The 15,291-nt window shown below is 44.9% G+C and overlaps 1 protein-coding gene and 6 non-coding genes across 7 annotated transcripts in view; 6 read left to right on the forward strand and 1 right to left on the reverse strand.

Moving 5' to 3' along the window:
* LOC142575171 (lysyl oxidase homolog 3-like) overlaps nt 1-15,291 on the reverse strand; it is a 208,047-nt gene that overhangs the window by 145,384 nt on the left and 47,372 nt on the right. The window lies entirely within an intron of this gene.
* TRNAN-GUU (transfer RNA asparagine (anticodon GUU)) lies at nt 2,308-2,381 on the forward strand. The gene has a single exon. It is a non-coding gene; the product is annotated as a tRNA-Asn (tRNA).
* On the forward strand, nt 6,015-6,088 carry TRNAN-GUU (transfer RNA asparagine (anticodon GUU)). The gene has a single exon. It is a non-coding gene; the product is annotated as a tRNA-Asn (tRNA).
* On the forward strand, nt 7,844-7,917 carry TRNAN-GUU (transfer RNA asparagine (anticodon GUU)). Its single transcript has one exon. It is a non-coding gene; the product is annotated as a tRNA-Asn (tRNA).
* TRNAN-GUU (transfer RNA asparagine (anticodon GUU)) lies at nt 7,991-8,064 on the forward strand. The gene has a single exon. It is a non-coding gene; the product is annotated as a tRNA-Asn (tRNA).
* On the forward strand, nt 13,070-13,143 carry TRNAN-GUU (transfer RNA asparagine (anticodon GUU)). The gene has a single exon. It is a non-coding gene; the product is annotated as a tRNA-Asn (tRNA).
* On the forward strand, nt 14,280-14,353 carry TRNAN-GUU (transfer RNA asparagine (anticodon GUU)). The gene has a single exon. It is a non-coding gene; the product is annotated as a tRNA-Asn (tRNA).

The following is a 15,291-nucleotide window of genomic DNA, read 5'->3' on the forward strand; positions in this document are numbered from 1 at the left end:
CCTTGAACGGTATCGGAGCTTGTTGGGCAGCGAAGCAGAAGTGGAAGATCCTTTTGTAAAAGATTTTCTGTCACTTATGCCCAAACTGGATGAGGACGTTAAAATTGGTCTTGAAAGGCCAATAGCAATAGAAGAAATTCGGAAAGCGATTGATGACCTCAGTAACGGCAAGACACCTGGACCAGATGGCATCGGGACTGCCGTTTATAAGTTTTTAAACACAGAAATTTCAGAAATGCTTCACCGTACCATAACGGAGGCATATGACGTCAAACAAATGCCCATGTCTTTTAGAAAAAGCCATATTATACTTATACAGAAAACTGAAGACCCTGACAGATTGCAGTCGGTAGAAAATTATAGGCCAATAAGTCTAACAAATGTTGATTACAAAGTGTATATGAAGGTTATGGCAAAAAGACTTCAAACGGTAATTACCGATATTGTTGGTGCACACCAAACATGTGGAATAAGAGGAAGAAGTATCTTTAACAATATTCATACGGCAAGAACAATTTTAGAGTGCTGTAATGCGTCATGTGGCCGTGTAGCCATGATTCATTTAGATTTGGAAAAAAGCATTTGGCAGGGTGTGTCATTACATGCTTTTTGCGTTGCTGGATTACGTAAATGTAGGAGCAGTAATAAGGGACGGTGTGAAAATGACATACAATAATTGCCAGGCTAAAATCGTAATTAAAAGGAAACTCAGCGAAGATATAGCCGTGCGTTCTAGTGTCCCTCAAGGATGTCCCGCATCAGCCTTGTTGTTTGCTATTTACTTAGAGCCCTTTTGTTTAAGAGTGTTGAGCAATGAAAAAATAACGGATTATCAGTTTTTATCGCATGAAATAAAAGCTTTGGCCTATGCAGACGACATCGCGATTTTTTGTGAAAATAAAGAGAGCATACAAGAGGCAATCAGTGACGCAAGAGCTTTCTGTAGACTCACTGCAAGTGCCATTAGTTGAAAAAGTGTCTAGGGTTTTGGCATGGGGAGTGGGATTCTAGGCCAGAACAGCTTGAGGGGATCAACTTTACCACTTCTCCGTCCTGGTATCTTGGCGTACCTTTAGGACGTTATCAGGAAAATACCGAACAGTGGACTGATCAAGTGGAACACGTTAGGACACAGACAACAAAGTGGGGCGGATGCGACCTGTGGATATTTGCGCGCGCAACAGTTTGCAATGTGTTTCTCGTGGCGAAAGTTTCTTATATGCTACAGGTGCTATGCATGTCGCGAACGTGTGTGCGAAAGATCCATAGAATTTTTGCTATCTTTCTCTGGAGATCGACTTGGTAGAGGACCGGCAGAATAAATCTCTTTCATTCTGTCAAGAAAGGCGGACTTGGCCTTTCGCACTTGTTCCTTAAGCAACTTGTTTCGCGATATTTTTTCTTGCGTGATCAAAGTGATGGCTTTCTACGTACGGTCATGCAAGTGCGCCTGCGTTATGCACTACCACAGTAATACATTGTATCCTCTTTTTGTGCACCGCATGTAGCGGCAAAAGGATTTTTGAAAGAAGTTGTTTATGCTGCTCGCTTTCTTGAAGTGCATTTTTCTAGGGATTATTTGTCATCAGTAAGCAAAAAACAATTGTATAAGGATTTAGTTGATGTGCTATGCCCTGTACCTTTATATCGTGCAAAGTATGCATTAGGACCCGAACGGGATGTACTGAAACGTGTTAAAAATGCCTATTCGAGCGTCAACCAAAACATTCTTCTTCTTACTGAACAATGGCACGCTCCCTGTTAAACCATGGTTAAATGAAAAAGGTATCTATCTGCCTTGGGGTGTAAATTGTATAATATGTAAAAAGCCAGAAACAATTGAACATATTTTCTTAGATTTCTCTGATTCAATTTTCTTTGGGGACGTCCTACAGAGGACGCTTAAAAAGGATTTTCCGCTAACGCCATTCGGAATTCGGTTCTTGCCATTTGCGCAAACAGGGGACGTGCCATATGATGTTATGATGTTGGTTACAATGCACAGTGTCTGGAAAACAAGAACGGATTTCAGACATGAGCACGTGGATCCCAAGCCAGCCAAGATATATTTTGCTGAAAATATTTCATATGTTAGAGATGTGTTAAAGGCTCTTAACGAGCCACCTGAATGGTTGCCCATAATCGAAAAGTTATTGGAGCTCAAACCTTACTAACCAAGCTACATGGGACGAGCTGAAAGTCCCGTTTTTAGTATGTATCGACATGTTTCCAGTTATGTTGAATTCAGAGTTTCGAATTCTTGTGTGACGTATAATTGACGAAATCCAGAAATAAAGAAGAAAAAAAGCCTCCGTGGCGCAGTCGGCTAGCGCGTTCGGCTGTTAACCGAAAGGTTGGAGGCTCAAGCCCTCCCGGGGGCGGTGGTCTCTTTCTTTTTTCAGATGCGTTGCGTGAAAGGCACAAGCACATGATGTAAACTGCATCACGAGGCTCGGCCTCCGTGGCGCAATCGGCTAGCGCGATTCTACTTCCGGCCACCGAGCGTGGCGGACGTATGATGACGGGCTCCGTTGGAGCGGCTTCAGCGGCCTTTTCTGGCCGTGGAAACAGGACGATGGAACAGGAGGGCACCTACCAGGTTGTTCTGCCAGGTCTGCCAACAGTTCGTTATGTTTTAAATACAGTTTTTTTTGCACGCTGATATTACGGCGCGACCGTACCGGATTGAAGATTTCCGTGACGTATTGGCACAGCATTCGCTTCTTCCGGATGTTATCGCCCTGGGGGCGTATCGCATGAGCCATGTCTGGGCTATCAAAAGCTGTCATGTCCTTACCGAAATATTAGCTGAGTGCGACTTAGATGACGTGGCAGACAACCTGGTTGGAACACGCAAGGTTCAATATACGCACTTTCAGGGCAATAGTCACGCTCGCCTAGACAGGATGTATGTACATTTCACTAGACGTAATACCCCTATGCCACAGCTACGGCGTCGTGCCTCTTTCATTTACTGATCATTGTCTGGTCAAGACATCTGTTGGACGTAAAGGAAAACGCAACACATTCACGTGGGAAATGTGGAAAATGAATTCCAAATTGTTAAAGGATGAGGTTTTCCTCAGCAATGTACAGGATCATTTGAAGGAACTAGAAAATAACAACGTTGCGCAAGTCACAGAAAAGTGCGAAAATTTTAAACAACGATTTAAACTAGCCGCAATCGATCGCTCCTGTCAAAGTATGAATACAAAGCTAAAGAAAAAAGAACTAAGGACGGTGTTGGAAAAATTAACGGCCTTAGAGTGCAGCCAACCGGGCGCATACAAAGACGATCTGCGCAGCATAAAAGCGAAATTGGAGCTATGCGACGAAGAACGATATCGGGGAGCGATTATACGCGCAAGGGCAGAGGAATTGACAGCAGATGAGGTGCCAACTAAACGCGCGCTCGGTCTTGAGAAGAGGCATGCACGGCGTAATCACATAGGTGTAATTGACGTAGATAATCGCGAACTAACCGACTGTGAGGACATAGCGCAAACGTTTTTCCAGCACTTTCAACAACTTTTTGCATCGAGCACTGTTGACGTAGACGCCTTTAGAGAGACGTTTTTGGGACGCATGCCGCAACTCTGCGACGAGACGAAGAACGGACTAGAGGCACCGATATCACCACATGAAGTTGAAAAGGCAATTGATAATTTAAAAGTAGGAAAATCGCCCGGTCCGGATGGCATTTGTGCCGCTTTTTATAAACAGTTTAAATCAGAATTGTCACCTCTGCTCGCTGACGTCTTTAACGAAGCGTATGAAGTAAACGCATTGCCATATTCTTTCGGGGAAGCGCACACTGTGCTCATCCCTAAGATCGATGAGCCGGAGAAACTAAAATGTGTAATATCGTACAGACCAATATCACTTACCAACAATGATTATAAGGTATTCATGAAGATAATTTCTGGCAGGTTACAATCAGTAATGGAAACCATTGTAGGTAGGCACCAAACATGCGGTATCAAGGGACGTACCATTAGCACAAATATACACATAATGAGATCAATTCTGGAAGGTTGTGATGCATTAAGATCGCGAGTTGCTATTCTCCAAATTGATTTGGAGAAAGCTTTTGACTGTGTTGCGCATGCCATTTTACTTGCCGTTCTGAAACATATAAATGTAGGGTCCATAATTACTGACGGGGTAGCCATGGCGTACCGGAACTGCACTACTAAGCTTATAATTAACAAGTCACTGGGGGCCCCCATCAGCATTCAACGTTCCGTACGTCAGGGCTGCCCAGCCAGCCCACTTCTGTTCTGTATTTATCTAGAGTCTTTATGCTTGGCACTGATTGAAAACAAATGTATTCATGGGTTTACGATGCAAGCGTCAGAAGTCAAAGTCCTAGCCTATGCGCATGACGTAGCCGTGTGTTGCAAAGACAAGGAGAGCATTTTGCAAACCATAAATGTTGTTCAAAACTTTGGTCAAATCACTGGAAGTAGAGTTAACTGGAACAAGTGCCTAGGTATTTGGCATGGGGAGTGGCCTAAGCCCCCCGCTATATTTGCCAATGTCACATGGTCAACAACGCCAGCAAAATACTTGGGTGTGCCACTTGAAGCTTATAAACAGAGCGACGAATACTGGCAGTGCGAGCTCAAAAGTGCAAAAGAAAAGGCCGAAGCGTGGAAAGCTAAACACCTTTCCGTATTTGCCAGGGCTACTGTGTGTAACCGGTTTTTCGTAGCCAAGCTATGGTATATTATGCAATTCATTTTCTGTAGCAGGGCCAATGTGCAGAAACTGCACAGAGTTTTTGCTGTATTTGTATGGGGTTCCGGATGGGAGAGATGCAGCCGCAACAATTTGTTCAGAAGGGTGAAAGATGGAGGATTAGGGCTGGCCCAATTGTTTGTGAGGCAGTTAGTTGGACGATTCTTTCTCTTCAGAAACAATGATGATCGATTTCTTCAAACAGTCTGCAAGGTTAGGCTAGCGCATTTGTTACCCGAGTTTATTGTATGCTCTCAAAGTATACCGGGGGCAGTGTTTGGTCTCTATAAGGAAATTGTGCTGAGTGTTCGTTTCCTTGCTGTACGGTTTTCCAAAGAATACTTATTTACGGTCGCAAGAAAAAGGCTGCGCAATGATCTAATGGACAGCCTTTTTCCCCCACCTCTGTACCGAACTATATACAGTCGAGGACCAGGCCAGATTGTCTTGAAACGCGTTAAAAAATGCAGGTACCGCCTGGTATGAAAACTTTCATTTTCAAACTACACACAGGTACTCTCTCAGTTGCAACGTTTTTAGAAGAAAGGGGCTTTTACATGCCATGGGGCTCACCTTGCTTCATATGCAAACAACCAGAGACAATAGACCATGTTTTTCTACACTGCTGGGCGGGAGTTTTCTTCTGGGATGTTCTACAGATAACAATAAAGAAAGAATTTCCTCTTGACCCACAGGGAATAAGATGCCTACCGATAGATGACGAGGACGGAACACCTTTCGATCAGATAATGTTAACTGGCCTCTACTGTATATGGCGAGGCCGCATGGCAGGCTTCTACTGCGATCCCGATGCAAGACCAGCCCGTGTTTTGTTTCGAGAACAAATAACACGTTTTCTTGATGTGCTTCCTACACAAGAGTGTCCTCTGCCTTGGATGGCCAGGATAGAATCCCTGGTTAATCTTAAAGAATTTTAAATGACGCCAGTCTAAATAAAACAGGCGGCTTTTACTTATTAATTTGTTGTAACGGATGGAAATTTCGTCTGTTTGTGTATATATGTTCATTATGTTTGCATTATTATGTACTGATGATTACCGGCAATAAAGAAAAAAAAAGCCTCCGTGGCGCAATCGGCTAGTGTGTTCGGCTGTTAACCGAAAGGTTGGAGGTTCACGCCCTGCGGGGGCAGTGGTCTTTTTTTTTTCAGATGCGTTGCTGAAAATGACGAGCAAATGAGGTAAACTGCATCACGAGGCTGGGCCTCGTGCTGCACTTTCTGTAACGAGGAAATAAAGAAAAATAAAAAGGGGGCCTCCGTGGCGCAATCGGCTAGCGCGTTCGGCTGTTAACCGAAAGGTTGGAGGTTCAAGCCCTCCCGGGGGCGGTGGTTTCTATTTTTTTTTTTTTTCAGATGCGTTGCGTGAAAATCACGAGCAAATGAGGTAAATGACGGAATATATGGGCGCGTGGCCATGTTGCAATTAGATCTGCACAAGGCGTTCGATAAAGTCGTACACGAAGTTCTGTTTTCGATCCTAGACCATATCAATGTTCGAACTGTTACTACAGAAGGTGTTAAAATGATGTACAATGGTTGTATAGCGAAGCTGATAATTAATAGTCAGTTAAGTGATGGCATTCCTGTGCAGTCGTCTGTGAGACAGGGCTGCCCTTTATCCCCCCTGCTTTTCGCTCTCTACCTCGAGCCCTTTTGTTTGCGGCTGCTTAAGAGCCCAAACATCCGGGGTTACACTTTTCATAAAACTTAAGTTCGAATTTTAGCATATGCTGATGATGTAGCAGTGTTTTGTACGGACCATGACAGTGTTAAAGCAGTTGTACAAGAGGCTGTAAAATTTTGTACTGCAAGGGGAAGTGCTATTAACTGGAACAAGTGTCTTGGTTTTTGGCATGGGAATTGGCAATACAAGCCTGAGACTTTTTGTAACATGCAATGGGCGGTAACTCCAGGCACCTACCTAGGTGTCCCCCTCGAACATTATCGAGATAGCAAAGAATATTGGGACAATGAAGTAGTGCGAATGAAAACCCAGACCGGCAAATGGGGAGGGCATAATTTTTCAATGTTTGCAAGAGCCACCGTGTGTAATTTGTTTTTAGTCGCTAAAATCTCTTATGTGATGCAAGCGTTATGTCTGACAAGGATGTCTGTGCAAAAGCTGCATAGAGTATTTGCGATGTTTATTTGGGCCTCAACATGGGAACGTACAAGTCGTAGTAATCTGTTTCATAGAACGTTGAATGGGGGGCTGGGGTTGTCACATTTGTTCCTCAAACAGATTGTAAGCAGGTTTCTTTTTTTGCGTTACCAAAACGATGCTTTTCTGAGAACAATGATTCAAGCTAGACTGCGCGATTCTTTGCCTGATTATGTATGCCGTCCATGTATACGGGGCCAATGCCTTTAAGTGCTTTCTTGCGTGAAGTGATCGTGTCTTTCCGAATACTAAAAGCAAGATTTTCTAGTGAATATCTGACCGCTGTTACTAGTAAGAAGTTGTACAAAGATCTTGTTGATGTATTCTTGCCTGTACCGTTGTATCGTACAGTATTTGTTTTAGGTTCAGAACGAGATGTTCTTAAGAGAGTTAAACGAATGCCGGTAAGAGCTTCTGTTAAATCTTTCTTTTTTCAACTACATACAGGCACTCTCCCAGTGAAACCGTGGCTGCAAAGCAAAGGCATTTTTGTACCTTGGTCTGTGAACGGCTTTATATGCAAAAAATCGGAGACGATTGAGCATATCTTTTTGGACTGTCATGACGCAGTGTTTTTGTGGGATATTCTAAAACGTAGCCTTAAAAAGGAATTGCCGTTAAGTCCTTTCGGGATACGCTTCTTGCCAGTGTGTGGCGAACGCGTATGGATATTAGGCATGAGCGCTTTGTTCAGACCCCAGCACATGAATACTTCATTGAAAGTTTGTTATATATACGCGAATTTTTCTGTGCACAGAGTAATCCTCCTGATTGGCTAAGTGCTTTGGACAAAGTGACTAGCCTACATCGTTCTTATCTCACTACACTGATCTGGCATTGACTAGTTGTCTTTTATGGCCATGTAATACTCACATTGTATTTTCTTTTGCCAAGCCGGTAATTAAAAAAAAAAAAGCTCGGCCTCCGTGGCGCAATCGGCTAGCGCGTTCGGCTGTTAACCGAAAGGTTAGAGGTTCAAGCCCTCCCGGGGGCGGTGGTCTCTTTTTTTTTCAGATGCGTTGCGTGAAAATCACGAGCATAGGAGGTAAAGTGCAGCGCGAGGCTCGGCCTCCGTGGCGCAATCGGCTAGCGCGTTCGGCTGTTAACCGAAAGGTTGGAGGTTCAAGCCCTCCCGGGGGCGGTGGTCTCTTTTTTTTTTTTCAGATGCGTTGCGTGAAAGTCACGAGCGCATGAGGTAAACTGCAGCACGAGGCTGGACCTCCGTTGCGGGATTCCACTTCCGGCCACTGTAGTGTACGGACGTGGCTGTCATGAGCTCCGTCGGAGCGGCATCAGCGGCCCAGCAGGGCCGCGGTTCTAGGTTTTTTGTTAACGAGGATCCTGATTATCAGGTGCTACTGCCTCAACTACCAACAGGGCGACTTGTTACGAATACTTTATTTTTGCATGCTGATATGCGTGCAAGGCCATACCGGGCGGAAAACTTCCGTGACAAGCTGTCGAGCATGAAGTTGCTGTCTGACGTTGACGCCCTAGGGGCGTATCGAATGAGTCATGTGTGGACCGTGACTTTCAAAAGTAGTCACGGAGTGAAAGAACTGCTGCGGTCAAAGGACTTGAAGGTGAAGGATACACCATGCATCGTCGTCGACCCTGGAAATAAAGCAATGCACTTCAAGCTGCACTGGATGTTACACAACGTGCCGGACGAGGACATTCGTGAAGCCCTGGCGCCTTACGGCCGAGTCACGGATGTGGCAAGAGAGCGGTGGCGGGTGCATGGCCTTCAGGATAAAGGTTCTTCAACGCGCCTGGTCACCCTGATGCCGAGGAAGGGCTTGGAGGCGGACGACGTGACTCCTGTGTTACGGATAGCCGGTGAGGAAGCTCTCGTCGTGATTTCTGGAAGAGCACCGCTCTGCCTTCGTTACCGCAACACAGGGCACATCCGGCGCGACTGCCGCGTCCCTCGCTGCGCACGTTGTCGTCGTCATGGCCATGACGAGTCGCAGTGCGTGAGGACATACGCAAACGTGACGGGGCCGACGGCTGCAGATGAAAGCGCTGAACGCCGAGGAAGCCTCTGCCGGGAGCGCCAACGAGGCGAAGATCACAGCGACACAACCACCGAAACCGCAGGGGCAAACGACTGCCGGAGCGGTGGGTGTGCCAGGAACGCCTACGCGACCTGTGAGCAAGGGCTCGGCCGTCGACGTTCATAAGCAAGACATCGCGGCCGAAGAAACGCCTGCTGTTTCGACTGTGGCATCAGCTGACAACGAAGCGATGGACATTACCAATGCTAATGTGGTGGTCGGGAAGCGAACACACGAAGAATCAACAAGAGACGGCGGGAAAACTGGCAAACCGAACAGCGAGGAACCGCTGCCAAAGTCAGTGGTAACGCGCCGGCCGTCATTACGGCCGACGCCGAATATCCCGCCGGACAAAAGAACGGCGGCGACGACGCCAAAGCAGCCGTAGGGTCTTGTGCCTGCAAAGACACTCAGACGCGAGCTTGCGAGAGCCCAACGCTACCGAAGGGTCGGGGAGGTCAGCTGCTGCTCAAGCAAGGTATTTTATGGACTGGACTTCAATGTGTCGCGAAACAGCTGTTCTCTCCGTTAGCACTTGTAGACGAAACTATAAGTAGACCTAGAAGTGCTACGTGTGATTATATACGTTTTTGTTTTGTGATTACCTTTCCCGCTTATTAACAATGGATTTGAAGAGGGAAATACGAGTTGCTACTATTAATGTACGCGGCCTCGCTTCAAGACGGAGGCAGTACCAGCTCAGCCGATTATGTGTTGAAAATGAACTCGATATTATAGCTATACAAGAGACGAAAGTTGAAAGCGAGGAGCAAACAAACAAAATGTTAACACCTTTCAGAACATATTATAACATATGCACATGTCACGCTGTCGGCACGTCTGGTGGATGCGCTGTCTTGGTTCGAAGGGGTATTGGTATAAATGAAGATATGGTTACTGTGAGCGAAAGTGGGCGTTTTATTGTTCTTGATTTTTCTTTTAATGGATCACAATGGAGGATGATATGGGTGTATGCGCCAAATGATATCAATGAAAGATGTCGTTTTTTCTCGAATCTAGAAGAGTACCTTCGTTGTGACAAGTACATCATCTTTCTTGGTGACTTTAATTGTGTGTTTCGTGCAGAAGATCGTGCTAAACGTAAATTCCCGCAGGACAAGAGTGCACTGATTAACACCTTAGTAAATGACTACAATCTAGAAGACGTTGGTCGCCTTTTGTCCAGTACTTTGCAGCCGCAATTTACACACTACCAACGAGATAACCAGGCACCACTTGACAGAGCTTACATCTCGTTAGATCTTGTGCCTCTATGCGATAACTATGTCGTGAAGCCGGTGTCCTTTAGCGATCACAGTATAGTGTGGTTTGCACTCGGTGCCAAGCCAAAAAAGCCGCGGTTCGATTGGGCACTTTGGAAATTTAACGAAAAACACCTAAGTGATGACAAATTTATAAACGATGTAAAGCACGAAATTAAAAACATGTTCAGTAATGAGAGTGTACCTTGGGCAGAAGTATGGGAAGACTTTAAGGTTCGCGTGAAAATGGTTGCAATTGAAGTAGGAACTGTTAGAAGACACAATGAAAAAATGAAAGAAAATGAGCTCCAGAAGGAACTAAATTTTCTTATTTTTATGGACAGTGCGGAACCTGGAAAATTTAGTGATGAAATCAGAACAGTTAAAAGCGCGATGGAAGCTATTGACACGGAAAAATATAGAGCAGCAGTTATTCGGGCATGGACGGAAAGACTGTGGGTTGATGGAACGCCGAACAAACGCGCCATTGCCGATGAAAAGAGGTACGCAAGGAAAAATGAAATAAAACAGATTAATTATCGGGATGAGATTAATTCCGACTCGAATATGATTGAACAGGCCTTTACCGAACACTACCGCAAGTTGTTCGGCGTCCCAATCCACGTGGGAGCTGAATTTGAAGCAAGTTTCTTGAATTTTATGCCGCGCGTTGATGACGACGTAAAAGCCAGTCTCGAGGAACCGATAAGCATCCGAGAAATAGAACACGCGATCGAAGAACTTCCTGCAGGCTAATCACCGGGTCCCGATGGCTTAGGAGCCGCCTTTTATAAGGCAATTGCACCTGAGCTTGCTCAAGTGTTGGAGCATGTATACTCTGAGGCACATAAATATAAGCGACTGCCACCTTCTTTCAGAAGTGCACACATGGTTTTAATACCGAAAACAGATGACCACAAGGCGCTCTTATCGGTTGGGGCATACAGGCCAATTAGCCTTACAAATACCGATTATAAAATACTCATGAAGGTATTGGCAAAGAGACTTCAAAGAGTCATTACAAATCTTGTCGGTCCGCATCAAACTTGCGGCATAAAAGGCCGCACTATTACTACAAACAGCCACGTAGCGCGAAGCGTTCTAGAGTGTTGCGACGTTTTCGCTAGACGCGTTGCTTTGTTGCAACTCGACCTGGCGAAAGCCTTCGACCATGTGTACCACGATGCTCTTCTTGTTTTGGAATATGTTAAAGTAGGGAAAGTAATCTTAGATGGCGTCAAAATGGCCTACGACCAATGCACGACACAGATTATAATTAATAAGTCCCTCAGCGAGAAGCTGTCACTGAGATCTTCTCTTAGACAAGGGTGTCCACTAAGTCCATTGTTTTTTGCATTGTACCTCGAGCCTTTCTGTTTAGCAGTGATACGCAATGACAACGTCCTAGGATTTCGGCTAGAGCTTTCTGAAGTCAAGGTACTGGCATACGCTGAAGACATCGCAGTCTTCTGCGAGGATCGTGATAGCGTTCGTGAAGCTGTACGTCTTGTAAAGAAGTACTGTGAACAATCTGGATCCCAGATCAATTGGCAAAAGAGCATCGGTATGTGGCACAGTCACTAGGGACATTATACCAGCTCACTTTGCAAACATCCGGTGGTCAACAACGCCAACTAAGTACTTGGGTGTGCCGCTCGAGCACTATAATGACACCGCACAGTACCGGTCCGATGAAGCTGATAGAATGAGTGAAAAATCAAATAGTTGGCTTGGCCGAGATTTGTCAATGTTTGGACGCGCTTCTGTGTGCAATCTCTTTTTAGTAGCGAAAGTGTGGTATATTATGCAAGTGTTATCAATGTGTCGTTCAAGTGTGCAAAAAATGCATCGTGTTTTTGCCGTATCTATATGGGCTTCTAGTTGGGAGAGGATAAGCAGAACCAATTTGTTTCGTTCAGCTCGAAGTGGTGGGCTAGGCCTGTCGCATTTGTTTATCAGACAAATTGTGTCGCGTTTTCTTTTTTTTTCGGGATCAGAGAAATGATTTTCTACGCACAGTAATTCAAGTCCGTTTGGGAAAAGCACTGCCGCAATATGTTGTAACGACCAGTGATGTGAAGGGAGGAAGTATTAGGGAATATTTGCGCGAAGTGGTTGATTCACGGTTTTCCATGGAATACCTGTGCTCTGTGACAAGAAAAACACTGTATAAAGACTTAATTGACACAATGTTGCCAATACCATTGTACAGGTCTGTAAACTGGTGAGGCCAAGGAGATGATGTACTGAAACGGGTGAAAAAAATGCCAGTTAGACCCTCTCAAAAAACGTTTTTCTTTAAGCTACACACAAACATTCTACCCGTAAAAACATGGTTAGACGAAAAAGGAATATATGTGCCATGGACAGTAAACTGCTTACTTTGTAAAAAGCCGGAGACCATCGAACACGTTTTCATCGACTGCTGGGATTCAATATTTCATTGGGATGTCTTACAACGTACACTTAAAAAAGAACTACCGATTACACCTCTTGGTATTCGATATTTGCCAACCGATAACGAAGGAGGAGTTCCGTGCCATATGTTTATGCTCCTTGGCCTCCACAGTTTGTGGAAAACGAGAATGGCAGTGCGACATTCGGATGTCGATACCCGTCCGGCGAGAATAAACTTCATCGAAAGTGTTGCGTATATTCGGGAAATATATCGTGCCTAGAGTGAGCCTCCCGAGTGGGTGGCTATTCTTGATGAACTGATCAAGCTGAAGCGATTTTAATATATAATGTTAGCCAAAGTGTGGTTGACATGTTTTAGCATTTGAATGTGTTCTTGGTTTGTGCTGCAAACAGGCAATAAAGAAAAAAAGCCTCCGTGGCGCAATCGGCTAGCGCGTTTGGCTGTTAACCGAAAGGTTGGAGGTTCATGCCCTCCCGGGGGCGGTGGTCTCTTGTTTTTTTTTTTTTCAGATGCGTTACGTGAAAGCCACGAGCACATGAGGTAAACTATGTACTACAAGTGTTATGCATGGCAAGGATTTCGATGCAGAAACTTCACAGAGTGTTTGCGGTATATATATGGGGATCCACTTGGGAGAGAACTAGCCGTTGTAACTTGTTTCATTCGGTGAAGAATGGAGGACTAGTATTAACACATTTGTTTTTGAAACAGATTGTTAGTAGGTTCTTTTTCTTAAGGGACCAAAGTTATATATTTCTGCGTACTGTTATTCAGGTGAGATTGAGTTCTTCCTTGCCTGAGTGGGTTGTCTCATCAGCAAATGAACGTACTCGAACACCAATTGGCTTTCTGAGGGAAGTTGTTATGTCCTTTTCTTTACTGAAAGCGCATTTTTCGAATGAATTTTTGACTTCAGTGACGCGTAAGAAACTTTATAGTGATCTGGTTGATGTTTCCTTGCCTCATCCTGTTTACCGTATGATGTATAACTTAGGACCTGAACGCAATGTGCTGAAACGCGTTAGAAAAATGCTGGTTAGATCTTCAGCGAAAACCTTTTTTCAATTGCATTCGGGCACTCTCCTTGTGAAGCCATGGCTGCAAAGCAAGGGCTTCTTTGTTCCATGGTCTGTTAACTGCATCATATGTAAGAAACCTGAAACTATTGAGCACATCTTTTTGGATTGTTATGACTCAGTTTTCTTGTGGGATGTTCTAAAACGAACTCTGAAGAAAGAACTGCCGTTAAGTCCTTTCGGTATTCGGTTCTTACCGTGTGCAGACACAGGGGGAGTGCCGGCGGACTTGGTAATGCTTTTGTGTATGAGCAGTGTGTGGAAAACGCGCATGGATAACAGGAATGCCCCCGTAGATGAAATGTCTGCGAGGGAACACCTAAGTGAAAGTCTTAGGTACACACGTGATGCCCTCAAGCACATGATTGAACCGCCAGAGTGGTTTGAGGAGCTTGACACTTTGGCGTCTGTGATATCCTCTTTGAGTGCCTTTTAAATATGTACAGTCTCTCGAAGTCATGTAACATTATTTTTTTGCACCAAATGACCTACTTTGTACGCGTTTGAGTGGTGTTGAAATCAAGGTAATAAAGAAAAAAAAAGCCTCCGTGGCGCAATCGGCTAGCGCGTTGGGCTGTTAACCGAAAAGTTGGAGGTTCAAGCCCTCCCGGGGGCGGTGGTCTCTATTTTTTTTTTTCAGATGCGTTGAGTGAAAGTCACGTGCACATTAGGTAAACTGCAGCACATGGCTAGCTTCCGTGGCGCATTTCGATACACAAATGACCCATTTCTACGCACCGTTATCCAAATGAGGTTGTCAAGATCACTTCCCGAATTCGTTATAGGCACCGAAATAATGCCAGGACCAGTTCGTGGTTTCTTTAGGGAAATAATTCAGAGTGTTTCTTTTTTGCGTGTTCGTTTTTCTAGTGCATATTTGTGGAGTGTAAAACGGAAAAAGTTATATCGTGATTTATGTGACAGTGTTTTGCTGGTACCCATGTACAGAGCCCTGTACAGTGGAGGCCCAGGCCTAGATGTATTGAAAAGGGTGAAGATGCCAGCTCAACCAGCCACTAAATCGTTCTTCTTTAAATTACACACCGATACTCTACCTGTTAAAATCTTCCTTGAACAACGTGGGTTCTACATGCCATGGGGAACCCACTGCCTTATATGTAAAAAAAACAGAAAGCATAGATCATGTCTTCATCCACTGTTGGGAAGGGGTCTTTTTTTGGGACGTGTTACAAAGGACTCTAAAAAAGGAGCTACCTATAGAACCCCACGGAATCAGGTTTTTGCCAGTATACGACGATGAAGGTTTCCCGTACGACTTGATCATGGTTACGGGCCTCCACTGTCTATGGCGCGCAAGAATGTCGGGTTACCATTGTGACCCGGTTGCCCGACCGGCGCGTCTGTACTTTTGTGAATCCATGCAATGGTATGTGGAAGTGCAGAAGTTGCAACAGCCTGTTGCTGAGTGGCTGTCGAGGGTTGAACCCCTTACAGCACTAAAGGAATTTTAATCCGACAACGTCGTGCCACAGTAGCGGACTGCAACGAATGTAAATATTACTGTTCTTTGTTTCGTTTCTGTATTCATTCCTT

The sequence above is a fragment of the Dermacentor variabilis genome, chromosome 1 (genome assembly GCF_050947875.1).
Source record: "Dermacentor variabilis isolate Ectoservices chromosome 1, ASM5094787v1, whole genome shotgun sequence".
Classification (NCBI taxonomy): Eukaryota; Metazoa; Arthropoda; class Arachnida; order Ixodida; family Ixodidae; genus Dermacentor; species Dermacentor variabilis.